The sequence below is a fragment of the Vipera berus genome (assembly GCF_964194415.1).
Source record: "Vipera berus genome assembly, chromosome: 8".
Classification (NCBI taxonomy): domain Eukaryota; kingdom Metazoa; phylum Chordata; class Lepidosauria; order Squamata; family Viperidae; genus Vipera; species Vipera berus.
In genome coordinates this window covers 13,397,341-13,419,953 of record NC_138211.1, presented here as the reverse complement: position 1 = coordinate 13,419,953, position 22,613 = coordinate 13,397,341, and the positions used below count along the sequence as shown (strand labels likewise).

Here is a 22,613-nt window from a genome sequence, read left to right as displayed (position 1 = left end):
TGCACATTTTGTCATCAATGGTCTGGTTTGGAAGTCCCGTCCTCTCAAAAAAAAATTTATTGGGCTCAGGATTCTTTAACTTAAATTTATCTTTTACAAATGAACAAAAGTATCTTGCTAGCCCAAAGAGGGGAGTTGTGTATACTTTGAAAGGGTTTTAGAAGAAAGTGATAAGATTTGTAGGGGCATGTTGCTTCCTTAGTATTTGTTAAAACAAGCCCCTCTTTTTCCAGGCTTCTGTGGAACTGGAAAAAAAAAGATGCTGCTGGTTTAATGAATCTGATCATTAAAACATCATGTCTTTAATTCTACTGCTGCCTCTTTTTAATCTACTGAGAACATCTGCCTGAAATAATAGATTTTCCTGGCTTCCACGAAAAAAGATGAATAATGAGAATGAATTATTGTAGTCACCACTTTAACTATGCACATCAAATAAAACTGGAGCTAATTTTTTCTCTCATTTTTCTCCAGAAATCCAACTGATAACATCCTTAGATGGGGAGGGAGAAGCAAAAATGGAACAACTGTAAACACACACACAAAAAAGGCAGGCAGACTGGAAAAAATTATCTTTTTTTAAAAAAAGCTGGAGTTTGACAGATTTGAACGCCACTGTAAGCTTACATTCTTAGTGTGAAGTTTGGTTACTCCAAGAGAGTGTTGGAATACACAAAAAAATTTCTTCCACCCCACCACACCTCATCCTTTCTGTAAAACACAGAGGCAGCATGTACACTGAAAATATCAAGACAGCTTTCTGTCTCCACGCTTACACCAAAGAATGTTATCTCTAAAGTTTATCCTGGTAATCTTGCTTATGCTCCCAAGATCCAGCTGCCATATTTGGAATTTGGAAGAGTAGCATCACTTTGGCCTGAAATTCTCTTGGTCCCTATTACACAATTCAGCCGCCCCCCCCCCCGCCTCCTTTCTAAATAGTCTGTGCCAGGTTCTTCCTGCCCTATTTAGGATAGAAAAAGAACCACATTATTGCCTGGGCCTTTTTTAATTGTCTGAATACTGCTGACTTTAAGCAGCAGTTCAGAATCTTCCACTGGCAGAAAATGCTGACTTCTTAGGTATAGATGACCTCAAGAGTTTTATAAAGTGTTTCAAAAAGCACAGGTCCCATATGGAGTCCATTGGTGCTTGGATCCAGTTCAGGGGATAGTTTTCACTTCCGTCCTCGTTCATCTTGAAGGAGGTGTTCCAATCCCAGACAATTTAAGGGTTTTTAAACACTCTGAATATCTCCTTCAGTGTGAGCCTGTAGTAGCTCTACTAAAGTCATAGTTCCGGTCCTTGGAACACACGAGGACCACTCCCAGGAAGAAACTTTCTGAAATACATATGGAAAGCTTTGCCTTCCAACTGCTGCTATCCTTATTAGCCCATCCAACTCATTTCTAGCCAATGCATAGTTGGCATCCATGGGAAAGTCTTATTACGCACATAGAGACAGAGATGGGGCTACTTTGACCTTTCAGATGTTCTTGAACAGCTCTCAGCATCCATCATCACCGGCTATGTTGGCTGCTATGAATCAAGATTTGGCAACATTTAGAGAGCCACAGCTTCCTTCACAAAGTGATAAATCCTGTTGGTGGTGAGTTCAGGAAAGCATCAGCATGATCTGAACTTTTGCTGGCCAATTGGAAATGGAAGAGAGAAGGACATGGAAGTGGAGATGGGCAGCCCACCTAGGACACAGTCAGCTGTGACTGATTAATAAATAACCATCAATAGCTTGCAGGAAAAGAGGAGGACTTAGAAGGAGTAAGGCGTTTGAGAGATCAGCAGTTGACCTGGACCAAAAGTGCAAGGCTTTTAGATCAGGATACTAAGCTTGGTATCTACTTATATTTGACTTCAGCACAGTTTTCCTGTGGCAGCACCAATTCCCTTGTCCCCATGACAGCCCTTGGCTGCACCCTAGCTCATGAACCATTAAGATGTTATTGGCTCTCCTGATATTAAAGTAGAATCTTCTCCTTATTACCATTTCCTTGATGGACCAGGTCAATATTTAACATCTGTTATGCTTTATCAAAAAAGGGACGCGGTGGCTCAGTGGGTTAGGATGCTGAGCCTGTCGATCAGAAGGTCGGCAGTTTGGCGGGTCGAATCCCAAGTGCCGCTTAACAGAGTGAGCGCCTGTTACTCATCCCAGCTTCTGCCAACCTAGCAGTTCGAAAGCACGTAAAAACGCAAGTAGAAAAATAGGGACCACTACGGTGGGAAGGTAACAGCGTTCCGTGCGCCTTTGGCATCTAGTCATGCCAGCCACATGACCATGGAGATGTCCTCGGACAAGCGCTGGCTCTTCGGCTTTGAAACGGAGATGAGCACCGGCCCCTAGAGTTGGAAACAACTAGTATGCATGTGCGGGGGAACCTTTACCTTTACCTATGCTTTATCACATTTTAATTTGAAGATGAAGTAAGAGGATCCTAATGAGTGTGATGTTCTTGGGGAATGTTAGGCTAGATCAGGGGTATCAAACTGTCAGCCCATGGGCTGGATGCATCGTAGCGAAACCGCGCCCATCCCATTGCTGGCAATGGCAAAAAAGTCACAATACGTCACGTGACGTTGCGAGTTTGACACCCCTGGGCTAGATGGACCTGCTTCTCTGCTCATCAGCAAGTGCCCCTCCCCTACATTTTGCTTCTTTCCATGCTCATTTTTTTCCTTCTATCCTTTCTGCTTTTGACACCCACTTCTCCCTAGGCTTCCAAGAGGCCAGGAGAAGACAACACACTTTCCCTCTTTTACCTGGGAAGGAGGTAAGGAGTCAGTTTGCACCTTTCCACACTACAGTCTCCATGAAAATAATGAAAATAGTGCTTTCCCTCTTATCGTCAATTTCAATCCACCACTTCTTGAAGTATAGATAGTCCCCATTCAGTGACAACCCCTGGAACTGATAATTTGGTCATCATGGAAGCAGTTGCTAAGTGAAGCCACAACGGTGCTTGTGATCTTACCTCAGCTTTCTTTTGCTTTCTGGACCTGTGAAGGTCCTAAATGTGAGGATTGGTCACAAAGTTGCTTTTTCGTCTCCGTCATAACTGGAAAAAAGGACTACTTGCAGGAATCTCTTTGCCCAAGAACTCACCGGTTTCGACATGCTGGTTCTACACAGAAGAATCCACAGATCCAAGCTAGTTTCATTCATGACAGGGTCTGCCCCCTTTCTCCCTGCGCCTGTTCCTTCCCTCCTGTTATCTTATTTTAACTTGGGAAATGCCCAAGTAGGGCAGACAAATGAGACAGGAAGAAGGTGGAAATGAGACTCACCCATTTCTGCTGCAAAGCCTTGATTGGTGGATCTTCTGGGCTGCTGACAATTGACAGGGGACAACTGAAGAGCCTGTGAGGAAAACCAAGGCAGTTGACTCAGAACAGATGCAACAGAATGTCAATCCTTTGAGGCAGATTTCCGTAGGTTAGGAAGCCAAAGCTGTGACTGCTAAGACAACTTTTATTACAAGATTACAGTAACAGAAACTTGTAGATCTGAGCACGCTTCTTCCCTCCCCCCCCACTCCTTTATTTTCAGGATAGTAGAGAGGGTCAAGACTGAAACTCTTCCTTGAGTTACAATTTTGCTTTGGATTCACATTTCTATTTTCTGACTGTGGTCTTGGATGTAGTTCTTCCGCCTGTTCCTCAAGGTTATTGCTGCTTCCCATTGCACAGAGGCAGGATAGCAATGGGATTCCATTATGATGGGAGTGAATGGATAACACATCAATTCAGTTTTGGGGGACACCTTCAGAGGATTAGAAACAAGAGGAGGATGAGGGCGAAGGTTCGTGCTCCGAGCTTGTGGGTTGGTTTCTGAATGTTTCATTACCAGGTCACAAGAGGAGTATCTAATCTAGTTATCCCAAGGACAAGAAGGATTTCTCCAAGCTGCCCTTCCTGACTGATATCTAGTAGGAAAAAAATGTCCATTTTGTTCATTCAGGATCCTATCCCCATCCAAACAGCTAAGAAGGGTGTCCCTTTTCAGACTGGTTGGTTGACCACACATGATCCAGGGAGTGTCACTCACACAAAATGGCATGAGGGATTGTCCACATATATGGAAGTATTCCTTTACGGGGATCTCATGACATGTCTAAGCTAAATAAATTTCTTCCAGAAGCCAAACTTTCTCTCACATAGATCCAAAGTTGTGAAATGCCTTTCCAAGAGGAATTACCTGTCTTTGCCATGATTTGTCTTTCCGAAGGCAATCCTTCTGCATGTTCCTTCTCCTTGGAATTTTACTAATTGATTTACTAGATCCCAACACTCATGTTTGGCACATCTGCCTGCCTGGATGGAAAAATGACCTGAGGAGAAGGGAAAGCAGAGAAGATTGTTTAATTACTTCCCTTTCTCGCATTTATTTCACAAAACTGTCCTCTTCAATTGCATGTCTCTGCTCAGAAAAAGTATCCCATGTTCTTTTTTTTAACAGTTGGAAGGGGGCCAAGAAGGAACTTTTCCAACCAGAAAACATGCAGGAGAAAAAGGATTAAATCAGATTTCTTAACAAGCACAGAAAAGTTACTCCTCTGATTGTCTCCCTAGCTTATTAGAAACTGGCAGAAGAGAAATGTTTGCTTCTGTTTAAATTTATTTACTAGACTTTATATGCCATTCCTTTCCAGGGGAACTTTGAACAGTTTATATTCTTTTCTTTTAACAGGCATAGTAATATAGTAAATCAATATAACAAAAGAGGAATAGAGTCGAGTAGAATGGAGTGGAGTGGAGTGAAATAGAATGGAACAGAACAGAAGAGAAAATGGAATGGAATGGAATGGAATAGAATAGAATAGCAAATAAAATGGAATGGAATGGAATGGAATGGAATGGAATGGAATAGAATAGAATAGAATAGAATAGAATAGAATAGAATAGAATAGAATAGAATAGAATAGAATAGAATAGAATAGAATAGAATAGAATAGAATGGAATGGAATGGAATGGAATGGAATGGAATGGAATGGAATGGAATGGAATGGAATGGTGTAGAGTAGAACAGAACAGAACAGAACAGAACAGAACAGAACAGAACAGAACAGAACAGAGCAGAGCAGAGCAGAACAGAATAGAATAGAATAGGTTTATTTGACCAGGTGTGATTAGACACACAAGAATAAGTCCCTTCAGTTTTCTTGACAAGATTTCAGAAGCAGCTTACCTTTGCTGCCTTCTTCCTACACTGAGAGAGAAGGTCCGGCCCAAGGTCACCCAGCTGGCTTCATGCCTAAGGTAGAACTAGAATTCACAGTTTCCTGGTTTCTAGGAAAATGCCTTAACCACTACCCAAACTGGCTCACTTTTTTTAATTAATCTTAAATAATAGCGATGTTTAACGGAACAACAGAATATACATTAGAATAAGCAAATAAATGTTGGGGAGAGATTGAGACTGGATTAACTGTTCTTCTTTTCCTCTTTTCTCGCTCCAGGTGCAGATTTTGGAATAAAAAGTAATAGGTCCTTCCTGGATATTTAGTCTTTATTGGTCCTTAACGAATGCCTGCACTTTGTGGCTGAGATTTCTGTTGACTTGTGCTCCTTTGGCATACTGCCTTTGGAGAACTGGATTTCTCCTTCCTTTCTTGGCTCCCTGATTTGGTGTCTCCACAGGTATGTCAACATTTATCCAGAATGAGTTAAAGTCAAGTGTGGGTCACTTCTTCAATTGCTGTTTTTGGCTTGATTTGTTCACTTGTGAAAGGGAGAAAACAAGAAAACGTTGTTTCCGTCATCTACTGAGAAGCTCGGAAGAACCAGTTTTGCACACTTTCTGATTGATTCCTGACCTGTGTGCATATTTGCCTTCGTGAAACTTAAGCCTCAGATTGTTTATCACTGGGAGACTAATTTGGTGTGTTTGAGGCCCTTCAGACTTTGATGAAATTGCTGGTCAGTGGCAAACCTTTCCCACCCTACATAGAAATTATTTCTTTATTTCTCCTTTCATTCAGGGCAACCAAATCTCTGCTCTGGTGGCCTCATGTCTTAATTTTTGGCTAAGCCTGTTTGGTTTCTCAGATAATACTCACTGATTTCACATTATTCTGGTCATCTTTGGCTCTTCCGAATTTGTGGGGGGGGGGGAGAGGGGGGAAGCAGCAACTCTTAGTCCCACTTCAGCTCTTTTTCATGTTTCCAGTTGGGATCAGCTGCAGACCCTGTAGATTCAGAAGAAGTGAACAAGGTAGGTGTCCTAGAGGTGGATCTGTTGGTGTAGGAGGGACAGAAACATTATTTTGAATTCCCTGAATTTTCACAGCTAACCTATTATTTATATTATGCCAGTCCCATGCTAGCTACTATGCAGTCTTCCTGTAACCAAATCCTGCCCTCTCGTGAGCATTTAAAGTTCCTGCCAGGTTTTTAAATGGTGCTGTCACTAAGAGTGTATAAGCCCTTTGTTAGTCATCTAACAGTAGGCCACTACATGATTAGGTACTTGACAAGTATGAAACTGACTCAGGTATTTCAAAATGCACTTTAATATCACCCTGGAATAAAGCACAGCAAAACAGAAATGGCATCCTCAAACTATCTCAAAGGTGCTTTTTCCAAAAGGCAATTGGACTTCCTTGTTTGTTTTTCCTTTGAAAATGTTTCGCTTCTCATCCAAGTAGCTTCTTTGCTTCTTTTGGATGAGAAGTAAAATGTTTCCAAAGGAAAGCGGGGGGGGGGGGAAGCAGGAAAGTCCACTCACCTTTTAGGAAAAGCACCATGACCTGGATGATTGAAAATCTCCATAGACATCCTCAAGAATAGCTACAGGATTTCAGAGGGTTGAAAATGGTTGAGGATACTCTTGAAAACAGTTGCATCTCTGTGAGAAGGCAAATATAAACAAGGTAGAGATGAGGCACTGTTTGTCCAACACTGGTCCTAATCAGCATGGTCGATATCTTTTAACACTTTTTAAATTAGTTTATAATATAAAATTCAAAAAAAAAAACCTGAAGAAAATAGTGAGAAAGTAAGGGGAGGAGAAGGAAAGGAAAGGTGTAGGGCAGGGGTAGGTCAACCTTGGCTCTTTTATGACTCGTGGACTTCAACTCCCAGAATTCCTGAGCCAGCATAGCTGACTCAGGAATTCTGGGAGTTGAAGTCCACGAGTCATAAAAGAGCCAAGGTTGCCTACCCCTGGAGTAGGGAAAAGGGGAGAAGAAAGAAAAGGCCTTGACTTCCAACTCCTTTTGGTGCAGTAGAGTAAGATAATAGCATCAAAGCTCAGCTTTTTACTTTTACGAAGTTAATATAAAGCAGCCAGTTTTATAACAACAAGCCTATCTAATCAGTAAAACCCAAAATCAAAGCTTCATTTTTTTTCCACCTCAAGCATAAAGTCCAGAAGTGGTTGTCAAGTTGAAACAAAAGCAATTGTGTTTTTTCCCCTTTAATCAAAGCAGTCCATTTAGCCATCTCTGTTAACTCCATCGACTTCTGCAGCCATTCATCCATTGTAGTGTGGTCAATAAGCAAGGCCTGATGGGAAACTTAATTTAAGCAAGTACATTAGTCCAGCCACAACAGGCAGCATTATTCCAAGATTCCAGGCAGGTTTCCTTTCTCTTGCTATCTGCAGACGCTAGAGACCGAACTTGGCATTTTCTGCACAGTGAAACATGAGTTCCACCTGAGGCCTCAGCCCTCCTTCTTCCCCTGCTTTGATGGTAAAATAAAGAAAAGGGGGATCTTTTCCAAGATTGCCTTTGATATGGCTTAAAAGGAATCCGGAAACATATCTCTAAGAGTTCTTTTTGTCCTGAAATCAGACACATGGACAAAAGAATATCCCAAATTCTTGGTTCTTCATGAGAAGAAAATAGAAAAGGAATTTTGTTGCCATTTTTTTTTCTAGCAGAGCTCCTTTGTCTTCAATACCCACATGTCTGGCAGAAGTTCAACCTGCATAGTGCATCTTAAAGTGTTTTTTTTAAAAGGCCTCTCATCATTAGGAGTTGGATTTAGACCCCTGCAAATATCTGCATGTTCGTGTTCATGGATTAGCTTGCCTGTTGTTAAATGGACAACACATTGCACCCCAACCAACAATCCTGCTTCACTGAAAGAAGCTTGAGGGGTCCTTGGTGTGCTCTGAGCTTGGTTGCTTCCTTGCAAGACAGCAATCTCAGAAAGCACCAAGGACCTCTCATCTGAACCTTGAGCTACAAGTATTCTCCTTTAAAGAGTAGTTTGCACACCCCTGTTCCTAAATGCAGAAGGTGCCAGATACAGTCTTCACCAAGTCCACTTAATGATTGGGTAATAATTTTGAAGAAAATCTCGGACCCTGTTGGAATCAACAGTATTTCATTGTTCGGATCTGTTATTTTTTAAAGGATAATAGGAAGCCACCTTGCTGCAAAGTAAAGCATCACCCTCAAATATAACTTGCATTTCTAACTCCAGGCCCCTCAGTTAAATGAGTTACAACGAATCCTACTGAAGTATGACTGTGAATGCTCACCTGAATCCATGAACATTCAAACTGAGCCATAAAAGAATCATTTGTTTTGACCATTGGTCCAGGGACCATGAAGACGTCAGTAATTTTCCAGACCAGCTCTGTTTCCTGTATGGATTATCTACCTCAAAAGCCAGAACTTTGAAGCCAGCTAAAGTAGAGCTTCACATCCTTTCCCCCATTTCCTTCCTTCTCCATTTCTAAATGTTCATATATATGTATACATCTGGGGAACAATTACCCAGGATATTCTGTGTATATCTTAGGCAGCCTCCATTGTTTCCCCTCCCCCCCCAATTTAATAAGTGGATGATCATGATGATCCAATGTGTGAAAATCCATTGTTTCATTGTGTTCAAGCTGGTTTATTGGCAATATTTTGCCTGTTCAAGACATTGATCCCAACCAAGTTTCAGTGATGTCAAACTCTGAAAATAGAATTTCAGAAGTCGGTTCAGACTCTTGATTGATGATAAGCTATTATTTGGATGGTATGAAGTTTCCTTGGTTGTTTAAACCCAGCAAACTGTGATTAATGAGGTCTTAGCAGATATGCAACCTAGATGTTGACTTGGTTTACTCATTGCACAAAACCTGTACAACATTGAAATAATTATGGCTGAGTTCACACAACATGCTTGAGCACAGACCTTTGGTTCTCGAGCATAATTATTGGTCTCGGATAAAACACTAAGCCAAAATCAAATAACCATGTTACGAATTAAACCTTTTTTTTACAAAAATGCAGCTGCAGCCTTGCAAATAGACCTGGTTTAGTTATCCATCATGATTCTATTTAGCTCTAGCCAACATGGAGAGGAATGTAGTCCAAAATGTCCAGAAGGCATTTAATTAGAGAAAGCTATTGTAAAATAAGGCCAAAATAGCTCAGATAGCAATATGTTTATGAAAGTTGTAGCGATAAGCAGTACAAATGAAGAACTACCAGCTATAGTCCAGCTCCTTCACTTTTAATTATATGGAATTGGGGTGAGCACAAGTTGAGGGCTGTGGCAGTCTCCAGTAGTGGACAGAACAGGTCTTTTTTCCCCCACCTGTTTTGTCTTTGTTTTTAAAGGATGCACTGAAGGCTGGGTGGACTGAAGAAGCTTCTTGGAGGAGAAGCGAAACATCAAGGAAGAACCAAGGAAAGTCCAGTTGCCTTTTGAAAGAACACATGTGAAGCAGCCATGACTTGTCTGACTGAGAATCACTATAGCCAAATGTATAGGGCTGCATCTTCAGACATCTGCAACCTTAATAACAAAACAAAAATCTTGCAGAACTTTAAAAACAAATGTATTAGGGCAAAGGCTTCTTGTAGCATCATGGACAAGATAGACAATGTAAACAACATAGACTATCCATGACACGCAGCCCTTCAAATGATTATACACTTTCCTTAAGTGTTGATGAAATCTGACAAGCTAGATTTACTGCCGACATTCAAGGCTTCAGTTGGTTGCCCACATCTGACAAAAAAACAATTTATTTAATTTGTTGTCAGCGTTAAATCCTGGAATTGAAGCAGGTTTTTCTATTTCAGCCTCATTTATAAGACCAGAACTCTATTTTCTTTTAGTTTTCTCCCAAGTATAAAAAAACCCAAAAGATTCGCTTCCTTTGGCTGACTTTAATTGGGAAAGCTGCTCTAGCTTGAAGACTCAATTACAAGTTGTCTCTTGCTGCCCTCTGCTGGACCGAGTTGTCATTCATGTTACTGGAAGAAAAAGATGCAATAGCTGCTTTTTGTGTGCTCCCTCTGCAAACCTAAGAACGTGAAGACTGGTTGAACATTTGCTTTTTACTAACCCCTGACCTTGGCAGCTGTGTTGAACTATAATTCCCAGCACCCGGAGCCAGAATGAACTGTAGTGAGTTGTTGGGAATTGTAGTTCGTTAATAACCAGTCAGAAGTGGGTTCCCCCCCTCCTCTTTTCCATTCAATTGTGTTCATTCCTGGAGACTATCTGAACAATTCCATGTAGTTTTTCTTGCAAAGTTTTTCAGAAGTAGTTTGCCATTACCTTCTTCCTAGGGCTGAAAAAAATTGGCAGGCCCAAGGTCACTTAGGTGGCTTTTTGTCCCAAACTCATATAGTCCTAGTTTCTAGAGTGATGCCTTAACCTCTACACCAGACATGTCAAACACAAGGCCCGGGGGCCGGATCCGGCCCGCGATGTGGTTTCATGCGGCCTGCGAAGCCATCCTGGAAACAGTGAGGGAACGGCCCCCACTGCCTTGGCCCTGAGACCCTCCTTCTGCCAGAGACCCTCAGATCTGTCCCACCCCTGCCCAGGCCCCCATAGGCACCCTTGATGCGAACAATGTAGTAAGCCCACCCAGTAAGCCATACGCACTCTAGCCACGCCCACCCAGTAGGCCACGCCCACCCAGTAGGCCACGCCCACCCTGGCCATACCCACCTGGCCCCCTGAGGGCAACCGCAATGCTGATGCGGCCCTCAATGAAATTGAGTTTGACACCCCTGCTCTACACCAAACTAGCTCTTATTCAGCCTTAAATATAAATGATTACCACCAAGAAATGTTTTAAACCTTCACATGTCTCTCTCTACAGTGTTCACTCATGTGTGCTTTGATTTTCCAAACAAACACACCTAGGATTAATGTGTAAGAGTTAAAATGTCTACACCACATGCTATATAAATCAGGGCCAGCTTGAAATATTAGTCAGATCAGAGAATCCCTCCTTCAATAAAAGGCACAGTTGCAAAGTAATCTAGCATATTGGTTCACGGGAGAATAAAAAAACCTTCCCAGTAAAAACACATTCACTTTTTTCTAACTTTCACCAACCCTTGAAATCAATGCATTCTTCAGAAGAACAGGACACCTGATGACAGTAGATGCTTCTGAACTACACGGCACAGATACCTCCACAATTAGCTATGCCAGTTGAGATTCCTGGGAATTGCAGTTTAATAGCACCCAGCTTTCCAACTGGGCACAGAGAAACTTGCATGAAATGGCAAGCAAATGAGGCTCATCCTGACAATCATAGAGCCAGACTCTGGCAAACAGAGATTAACTTGTAAGCCAAGCACATTTTAAGCAGACACTTTCATTCATGCTACTGATTCTAAGTAAACAAGAGGAAGTAAAGTTACACAACTCTGTGGAGGGGGAATTTAAAGCTACAGGCCTCTAGCACCTGGGGTGTGGCCCCACATCTTAGAACAGATAAAAGGTGGAGCACAAAAGCTGTTTGCATGAACTTTCCAAGTTTTTAGTGCTCCATTAATTCTGTAAGTAGCTTGCTATGGCTGATACATTGTGAAGTGTGTGGTTTTCTAAAATGCTGGGTGTATGTTTGTTGTAGCTTGGTTTGTTTTATGTGTCAATCCCATCCAAAGATGTTATTCTGTGAGATAATACTAGGAATATATTCAATGCACAATTTGGTGAAGAGCTATGATTGTATTTGTGTTTGGATTTGTTTAGCAATTCAGGGCCTGTGTATGTTAAGAGTGACAGCATGCATACAATTAACATCCTAAACTCATACTTGCTTAGGTTTAAAAGCATCTTATTTTTCTGCACTGTGTGCCTAGACCTTAAGTAACTTTCTGTAAGATTTTGCTTGGCCTCTAGCTGTGTTCATATGACATACTGAACCCATACTGAACATTTCCAATTTCTGCACAGTTCATAGTTCAGTGTGCGGTGTGAATCTAGAAAAAGGAGCTGAATACACTAAACGTTTAGTTGTAGGTTGTCATGCAAAATACAGACTGCACTTTTGCTGCAATCTCCTTTAAAGAGGATTTGTTTTAATCCTCCTCTGAAAACAATTTAGAAAATAACCATGCTGTGAAAAATAAGGTGAAAACTTTACCTCTGTAACTATGATATCCCTTCTATTTCAAAACATGGTAATATGCTACTAATAACCAAAATATTGGTCATTAGTAGAATATTAAGTATATGTCTAGTCACTTTAAGACACTCCTGTTCTTGTCATTGCTACTCACTGACTATAGTCTTGCAATACATTTAATTGGTTTATTTGATTACCTCATTACTGAATTAACACAGCACCAGGATCATATAATATGCTTTGGTAGATGAAATCAGGCTGCATCTGGACATGTTAAGCTGGATTAGTGCTAATTTGGTTTAAGTGTGTGATTGTATCTTGACATGTCCTAAGTACTCAGTTATTTGATTCACAGTTCAAGGTGTTTTGAGAATCCACAAAGTGGGTGAATTCAGTACCATGCTTAATGGCATAGTGTGATTAGGTAACAAACTGATTCTTAAATATATGAACTGGATTGGTTTTGTATAACTTTCTGTCTCCCAGAAAGCCAAGTTTAAAACTAGAGGTATTCAGCTTTTTGGCTGAATGCAGCTACTAATCAACTATGTGAACAGTAGTGATCCTTACTATACCCTTTTAAGGTATATACTGTTTTTAAGGTAGCAAATACAAGCATTCAGTTTGTACTCCTTTGGTGTTGATGTCCACTTATGAATTAAAACAAGCAAGCAAACATCTAGGTTAAAAGTGATAGGCACAGACTGGATTCATACTGATACAATGTGGTTTGCTGATTCTGGCTTAGAAACCCTTTGAATCCATTCATTGTCACAGAGAACAGTTTCTGCTTTTATCCACTGTGATGAATGCACCAAAGAATGGCTTATGGATGAGCCAGGTTATATAAACCATGGCTCTTTGCCTCCAGATGACTTTCCTACAGCCAAGCTTTCCAATTTCACGCAGGAAATGAAGCAAGTGCATACTAGGGTCTTTAATTGTCAGCTCTCAGCCAGTGCTGCAGATTCGCAATTACCGTTTGCCAGTTGCTGGTCAAGCAATCACTGGGTAGCTATTAGGCAATAACTGGGAGGGTCACCACTCAATTTCACACCACAAAACCAAACCAAAAGTAAATTGCAAAAACTCTTGCCTGCTTTCCCTTGGTGGCATACAGTATCTCCTGCCAAGTCAATTCTGTATGATAACCCCTTCACATGCCATCCATCCCCAGTGGGAGGCTGGTGAACTGGGCATTCTCTCCAGCAGCTGCAGAAACTGTCCTAGGAAAGTCTATTTTTGAGCAACACAAGCTGTTTCCCAATGGAAGATTCCTATTAGCCTAAACCTCAAGCCATATAGCAGAAGGCAGAAATGTCATGGTAAGTGTCCAACAGTGGCATTAATGGAACACCAGAAGGCTCAGTGCCCTGTCTAAGTGGACTTGAATCTACATCTGATAATGTTTTGAGTGCCGCGTGTGAAGCTGATGTTATAATACGGCTATTATTCTGCAAGAAGAATAAGCAGACCTGAAAATGGAATGCCCAATACGTTGAAAATACGTGCTACAGATATGCAAAGCAATGTTGCTCTGATGAGAGGCCCTCTGTCTTCTGGGTGCCTTGGGTGAGGGTCAGTCTGCCTCAATCAGCCTGTCACTTTGGTGAATAGGCCTTTTGAGCAAGCCAGGGACCTACTTTGCTCAAACATCAAAGCATTTTGAAGAGGCACTTCAGTCAAGGTCTTTCAAGCTCTGCACACGTGGTTATGTGCCCAAAATGGAGAATGAATAGCGGAAAGGTGGATAACATTAATCGACCTGTTTCTCTCCAGATATGTGGGGGTTACAGTTCTTAAATTCTCCTGGATTTCTGAAAGTTTGACTCTCAACCTATCTGGGGGGCAATCGATTGGGGAAAACTCATCATATTCTGATATTTTCAAATCTCCTCCTCCTCCTCCTTGAACATTGTTGGCCCTTCTTATTCTAGATTCACCTAAACAAGATGACCTCATTTTCCTCAAATTCAGATTCATCTTTTAATGAAGGAAATCACGTGTCTGTGTTTTGGGGTAAGATGTATTTGAGGGGCGGCTATTAAAATGAAATCCTTTTATTATTAAATATTGGGGCTTTTTTTTAAACAAATTGAAATTATTGGTAACCAAGCTATTAGATTAGACTGGCAAATCCCTTCCTGGCTAATATCCATTTGGAGCATCTCCGATCATCGTAGATTACACTGTAGAAATGCAGCAAACAAATGCTGGTGGGTGCAATTTCTCACCTCTTCCCCCCCCCCAAGAGATAAAGTAGCTTGAATAATTTCATAATATCTCATATCTCCCTTTGGCAATTTACCGAATTGTAAGAACTCTGGAAGACTGCAAAATATTAGAGAGAGATTGTACAATTGTACAATGACTTCAGTAATTGGGTGGCAAAACTCCATCTCTTAAAAAGACAAATTGACAAATGTTATCCTTTTCTATTTTTCTTTCTTTTTTTTCTGTTTTCCATATGCTTTACTGGTATCTCTGTATAGGCTGTGAATTGAATGACACCACCCGGAGATGTGTTGTGAAAGAAGATGATGACTTATTAGAACACTTGGTATATTTGAGGACAGTAAGTTTCAATAGAAAAAAATCTCTGTAGGACAAGGCTGAAGTTGATGCTCTCTGAGCTTGGGTGTTTGCTTGCAGCCATTTCATTACCTGACTAGGTAACGTCATCAGTGTTAATACCACAGCTCTGGGATCAGATAACCCCCCCGAGTGGCCTCAAGAGCTCTCAAGAAGAGTGCTAAGACCAGATGACAGCAAAGAAATAGGATCCTTCCAACTCTGCCCCCCCAATCCTGTCAGAACTAATCTCTCCACAGCCCCCACCATCCTGCCAGAACCGATGAAGCTTGTTGGATGTCTATGAAGATTTTCAGTCATCCAGTTCATTGTTGCCCCAATGGTGCTTTCTGGAAAGAACTGAAGAAGCTTCTTTGATGAGAAGCAAAAGGTCTTCAAGGAAAAGTAAATAAAGTCCAGTTGCCTTTTGAAAAAGCACCTTTGAGAGAGCTATGACTTGGATGACTGAGAATCTACCCAGACTGTTTATATACGGACAATAAAACAGCTGCAAGAAAATAACCAAGCTTGGAGAACATCAAGATTTCCAACTGTAACTTTCCAATATTGTTGCAACCTCTAGACATATTTCCTCACATTTTTCTGGAAAGCATTCTTTTTCATAAACTAATGTTGGGGAATATGTGCCCTTCTAGATTTTCATAGATACCAGTTCCTACGCTCTCCAGCCAACATAGCCAATTGCCAAAAATTATGGGAGCTACAATCCAACAATGTTTGCGGGCGGCCCCACAATGCCTTAAAAAACAATACCTCTGTTTTTCAAAATGTTCCCTGTTCTACACACACTGGAGAAGGGTATAGACGCAGATGTTCAGGAAGGTTTGTGAAGGCTTTAGAATAGATCAAGGGTCTTCAAACTTGGCCCTTTTATGACTTGTGGACTTCAACTCCCAGAATTCTGGGAGTTGAAGTCCACAAGTTATAAAAGGGCCAAGTTTGAAGACCCTGCTTTAGATTCAGCCCTGTATGAAGGTCAGTAAAGGATTCTGCGTAAATACTTAGAAAAGGCCACTGGTTGTTTTTTGTTTCTTACTGCTCAAGGTGGTCCTGGGTGAAGATGCTGATGATGAGACCCATGTGGTGGCTGTCGAATCAAGAAATATGGCCAGTGTTCCTGAGCCAGTACCGATTGTATCATTGAAACATTCTGTCTTACCAATGGTAATGAATAGAGGCAGGCGAGGGGGGGTGGGTTGTCTTATGCTATTTCTAATTTATATTAAATAGGGGGTGCTATTTTAATTTATATCTGTGTATGCTTTACAAAGGTTCAGAAATCTTCCTAGCTAACAAATTGGACATGCCTGAGAGAGGTAATTTTCTAGGTATTCATATCTTAAAGTGCATTAGGAAACTATCGACTAGGCAACATCTGATATAAAATTATTTGGACATGTCCTAGCTAATAATGTAGAGGAGTTGAATAGAGCAGGGCAGAGCAGGATACCTTATTGACCAAGTGTAATTGGACACCAAAGGAATTTGTCTCCAGTGCAGAAATTCTCAGTGTACATGAAAACATACAATATATTCATCCTGCACATATTGTAGGAGAATGAGAAGAGCAGCATTCTAAAACACGGCATCTGTTTTCCCCCCCGATATATAACAGGTCTGTCTTGATGGCTTTGAATTGCTTCCCCCCGTTTCTTTTATCCTAAAATCAGGAACGGGTCCAGTATATCTCAACGGGCAGCACCTGATCTGTAAGTAGAAGCCATGGCTCTTAAAGTGCATGCGTAAGAAGCGACGGGGAAGTAGTGACTAGATAATTAGATCAGGAGGTGTGACCTGGAGTTGTATATAGAAATTCATTTGCCAAACCATCACGAAATAATAATAATAATAATAATAATAATAATAATAATAATAATAATAATAATAATAATAATAATAATAATAATAATAAAAGTTGGAAGGGACCTTGGAGGTCTTCTAGTCCAACCCCCTGCTCAGGCAGGAAACCCTGTACTATTTCAGACAAATGGCTGTCCAGTCTCTTCTTAAAAACTTCCAGTGTTGGAGCATTCACAGCTTCTGGAGGCAGGGTGTTCCACAGATTAATTGTTCTAACTGTCAGGAAGTTTCTCCTTAGTTCTAGGGTGCTTCTCTGACTAGTTTCCATCTGTTGCCTCTTGTCCTGCCTTCAGGTGCTTTGGAGAATAGCTTGACCACCTTTTCTTTGTGGCAGCCCCTGAGATATTGGAAGACTGCTATCATGTCACCCCCTTGTCTTTCTCTTCATTAAACTGGACACCCAGTTTCAGCAACCGTTCCTTGCATCTTTGAGCCTCCAGTCCCCTAATCATCTTTGTTGTTCTTCTCTGTACTCTTTCTAGAATCTCAACATCTTTTTTACATATAGATGAATGAATCTATATACCTAGATAACAACCAGGAATTAATGGGTTTTTTTATTTCATATAAAAATATACAAGGTATGGGGAAAATATGTTTGTATCTTCAGACAGTATATGTAGCAGCAGTTAAAACACCATGCAGTTCTTGCTGTCAGTGAATTGTTGCTAAATGTGATATTGGCAGTAGCTCCATATTGCCTCCAGATACCAATAAAGGAACGGATTGGGAAATCGAAGTGTGATTGACATCATTAATATATGAATCTATGATGGGTTTTTAAAATCATACATATCAAACTTCCCCAACCTGAGCGATGCTCCTCAAGTGGAACAATCCCATCATCACAAGAAAGTTATTATTGACGTTTTGGTCTAGACAAAAAATTGGGAAGGCTGGTAAGTATTCTATGAAGGGTTATAAAATGTAATTGTGTCGTGAAATATTATATTTTTGTTATCATTTTTTTTACAAAGAAAGCAGAGGTTTTCTTGGGGGTGGGTGAGGGAAGAGAAGATTATCAATTGAAGTGAAATTATCAATTGGACAAGAGGTGTCTAATCTTTTCCAAAGTTTGGGCTTTTTCATTTTTTAAAAAAATCTCTTTGTAAGCTGCTTCTTCACCCTAACTGACAAATAAATACAGGCATGCTGAATTTAACGAGTATGAAAGGATGATTAAACATTCCCTATGTGGTCTAATTTCTTCAGCTAACTTTGATTTTTTTTTAAAGAGAGAAAAATGGAAAATGTAAAAATCATTATTTAACTTACTTTCTTGCAGGCATCTGTTGTTGTTTTTCTCTCTCCCTTTTCAACAGAAGTGGGATATTTTATTCTTTATCCTGTTTACGAACCACTTTTAAACTTTCCTAATGAAAGCTGTGCATAGCTAAACCAATAATCAAAAAGGTATTGAAACTTAATGTCTTTTATTGCTAAGGAAAAGGACCTACATCAGACATGTCAAACACAAGCCCGGGAGCCAGATCCGGCCCGCGAAGTGGTTTCATGCGGCCCGCGAAGCCATCCTGGAAACAGTGAGGGAACGGCCCCCACTGCCTTGGCCCTGGCCCAGAGACCCTCCTTCTGCCAGAGACCCTCAGATCTGTCCCATTCCTGCCCAGGCCCCCATAGGCACCCTTGATACGAATGATGTAGAGCTGGCCACGCCCACCCAGTAGGCCATACGCACTCTAGCCACGCCCACCCAGTAGGCCACACCCACCCTGGCCACACCCACCCAGCCCCTTGAGGGCAACCGCAATGCTGATGCGGCCCTCAGTGAAATTGAGTTTGACACCCCTGACCTACATGCTCAGATTTTTAGTTATTAAATGTTAACAGCTGTACAAACTGTAATATTTAAAAGGATGAAAAAATGTAACATTTTACAAGCAATACCCACATATCACACCATCCAGAAATCAATCTTTTTTTCTCTTCCTCAACCGGTTTCAATTTATATGTTAATTTTTTTTCCAACTTTACTTAGATCTCCATTTTAGGTACTTTCATGATTTTGTTCTTATTGACTAATAATAAAAACATTAATAGCACCTTTTCACATTGATATAAAAGAACAAGTTAGGTATATTTATAAAGTCTTACCTGTAAAACAAAACAAAGTACTCTTGCATTTTTTTAAATCTGATTTTTTTTTTAGTTTATTCAAAGAAGGTTAAAATATAAAACACCAAAATATTTTTTTAAAGAAAAAAAAGACATAAAGAAGACATTTAAAAAGTGTCTTAAAAAGGGAAAAAAACTAACACTCTTGCATTTTTATATATGGATTTACTGTAATATTTGGTCAACTGGAAATGTTGCTAGGTAAAGACAGACTATGTATTAAAAATGTAATAAAAAGGATTAAAACAATATTGAAGCTATTATTGAGAGATCCTGCTGTGCAGAATAAAACCAAGAGTGGATTAGAAAGGCATCCTAAACAACCCTTAAGATATGAGTCCAAAATAAATAGTTTGAAATTCAAGTTCATGAAGCTTGATACTCTTACACAGATTTATTCTTGGGCTTCAGTGTCTAACGTCTGAGGCTACTCCTATGAAGCAGAACCCAATGAAACATCCAATCAGAGTAATTTGGCCAATGACTACAAGCTTTGACCCATGTCTAGAAGTTGTAGAGGTGCTCCAACACTGGAGGTTTCTAAGAAGAGATTGGAGAACCATTTATTAGGGGCCTGGAGGCTAAACCATATGCAGAATGGTTGCAGAAATTGGGTATGTCTAGTCTAGTGAAAAGAAGGAATAGGGCTGACATGATAGCAGTGTTCTAATATTTGAGGGGCTGCCACAAAGAAGAGGAGGGTCAACCTATTTTCCAAACTACCAGGAGGCAAGACGAGAAGCAACGGAAACTAATCAAGGAGAGAAGCAACCTGGAATTAAGGAGAAACTTTCTGACAGTGAGAACACTTAACCAGTGGAATGGCTTGCCTTCAGAAGTTGTGGGTGCTCCATCACTTTTAAGAAGAGACTGGACAGCCACTTGTCTGGAATGGTATAGGGTCTCCTGCTTGAGCAGGGGGTTGGACTAGAAGACCTCCAAGGTCCCTTCCAACTCTGTTATTCTGTTATTCTCTGCTTCCCTCCCAGCATTTTTTTATATATATAAAAAAAGTAGCTTTTGCTCCCTTTGTGACATCACATGCTGCTCTGCCTTCCATTCTGCTGTTCCTCCCCATGGATTCATTTTAACTGTCACAGAACTCTTGTTGGTGCTGAGGACAGTGGCTGAGCTAACGGGGGTCAAAGGAGAATTTACCAGCGCTGCCTCCTCCAGCGCACCGCTAGGCAAGCTGCTTCCAGACGTCTCTTGCTGGTGGTCCAGAGCTTTTTTTGGGGGGGTGCTAAGGGAAAGGAGGGGATGCTCTTCAAAGGGGCCCAGTGGTGGTGGATCTTATGTTTAGTACTGCCTTGCAATTCTTTCCTGCAAGTGGAGGATGACTCCGACTACGAGCCGACGGATGAGGATATTCCAGACGATGCTGATGTTGATAACAACGGCTTTGATGATGAAGAAGAACTACCAAGTCCGGAGATGCCAGCTGTGAGTTTGGTTGATTTTATGGATGGTGCGGTGTTTTTTCCCCCCATCATTGTGGGTGGATAGATTGATAACGTTTCTTACTTTTCCAGACTTTTCTGCCCTCTTTTTTTAAAAAAAAGTAAATCTAAAATATTACCAGCCTGTATTGTTCTGACAGTGAGTCCAGAGTGATGTACAGATAGCCCTTGACTTTACAACAGCTCATTTAGTGACTGTTCAAAGTTACAATGGCATGAAAAAAGGGTCTTACGACCGTTTTTCACTCTTATGACCTTTCCCCATGGTCACGTGATCAAAATCCAGATGCTTGACAACTGCTTCCTGTTGATGACCATTGCTGTGTCCCAAGATCATGTGATCCCCTTTTGCAACCTTCTGACAAGGCAACGGGGAAATCAGATTCACTTAACAACTGAGTTGCTAACTTATCAACTGCAGTGTTTCTCTTAACAACTGAGGCAAGAAAGGTTGTAAATTGGGGCAAAACTAAACAAATATCTCACTTAACAACAGAAACTTTAGGCTCAATTGTGGTCTTAAGTGGAGGATTACCTGTTTTTAAGATAGGTGGATATATATATATATATATATATATATATATATATATATATATATATATATATATATATATATATATATATATATATATATATATATATATATATATATATATATATATATATATATATATATATATATATATATATATATATATATATATATATATATATATGTTAAGTATTTGTCAAGGCTTTTTGAATGTACCTTGCTAATTAACTCTTTCATTCCTGTTTTGGCCTGACTCAAGGCTTATCCACAGGATATAGTCAACTATGACAGCTCATTATTTGTGCAAATTATTCAAATTGCTAATAAAGAATTTTGGGAGGCTGAGATGATCATTTCGAACTCTTTATGTTCTCATCAGTCAGTCATACCCTTTATCTGAGATTCGAACCTGGGCTGATTATATATTAGGCAGTTGTTTTAACTTCCTGAGCCACAGGTTCTTTCTCTCTTTTATTAGCTAGAAGGCAAGGCAAATGTGTGTTAAGTATTTGTCAAGGCTTTTTGAACTGCCTAATATATAATCAGCCCAGGTTCGAATCTCAGATAAAGGGTATGACTGACTGATGAGAACATAAAGAGTTCGAAATGATCATCTCAGCCTCCCAAAATTCTTTATTAGCAATTTGAATAATTTGTATATATATATATATATATATATATATATATATATATATATATATATATATACATTTTTTAAATAAATAAATCCTATTCCTTTTAATATCTTAATGTCTGCCTCTCGCTGCATCTCTCTAATTGGCCTTAGGGTGCTAGTTCAACATAGTAAACCATAACAGATATCATTGCAAACAGCAAGACAGGGCATCTTACATACTGATTGCTGATCAGGAGACAGAAAAAGTGCATGTAATTCCCCATCTTCTAGTTGAAAGGAAAAGACAGAAGTTAGCGTAGCACAGAATATACAATATGGTGGCCATAGCTTGGCTCCCTATTTCTTCTGGCTTTAGGTTTTTGGTTAAAAATATGTTTTGGGTTAAAAACAATGGCGAAGCTAGCTTGCTGAGAAATAATGAATCAGTATTCAGCATCCCCTTTATTTCCAAAAAAAGGCCTTTAGATGTTGTGTAGGTTCCATAGGCTTTCTTAATAAATAAAGCTGGGGGTGGTTTTCAAGACCATTGCCAAAAAATGTTCATTTGCTTAGGGGGGACAAAAAAACCTAAGAAGAGTAGTAAATTTGGTTGCATTGGTTTAGCGGAATGCAATTGAATATAAACACGGATCAGCCATGTTCGCCATAGAAATTATTCTATGACCAAGGAAACAAATTTTCAAGATTAGTTCCAGATTTTCCTCTGGTAGAGCATGCTTTTTCCTTTGCTGCCTTCTTTGAGATGGAAAATGGATGCTCTTCTGTGTACTGACCATGAAGTTCCATTTGGATATGAGTAACATCCTAACTGAGAATCCAGTTTGATGTAGTATTAAGGCATCAGGCTAGAATCTGGGAGACTGAGAGTTCTAGTCCTGCTTTATTTATTTTCATACTGCCTATATTATTTTTATCAATAATTCAAGGCACCAAACATGCCTAATTCTCCATCCTCCTCCTATTTTTCTCCACAACAAGAACCCTGTAATGTGGGTTGTGTGAGTGACCTTTGGGTTTCTTCTCCATAGGCAGAGACATCGAATCAAATTTCCTAG

General features: G+C 40.2%; 1 pseudogene across 1 annotated transcript in view; it reads left to right on the top strand.

The window, feature by feature from the left end:
* LOC308671312 (nucleoplasmin-3-like) overlaps positions 1 to 22,613 on the top strand; it is a 27,924-nt pseudogene extending 5,311 nt beyond the window's left edge. Inside the window, exons 2-8 of the transcript in view lie at positions 13,862 to 13,953; positions 14,235 to 14,363; positions 14,837 to 14,919; positions 15,981 to 16,100; positions 16,552 to 16,645; positions 20,260 to 20,372; positions 22,587 to 22,613. The product of the transcript in view is annotated as a nucleoplasmin-3-like (transcript). The remainder of the gene's footprint in view (positions 1 to 13,861; positions 13,954 to 14,234; positions 14,364 to 14,836; positions 14,920 to 15,980; positions 16,101 to 16,551; positions 16,646 to 20,259; positions 20,373 to 22,586) is intronic.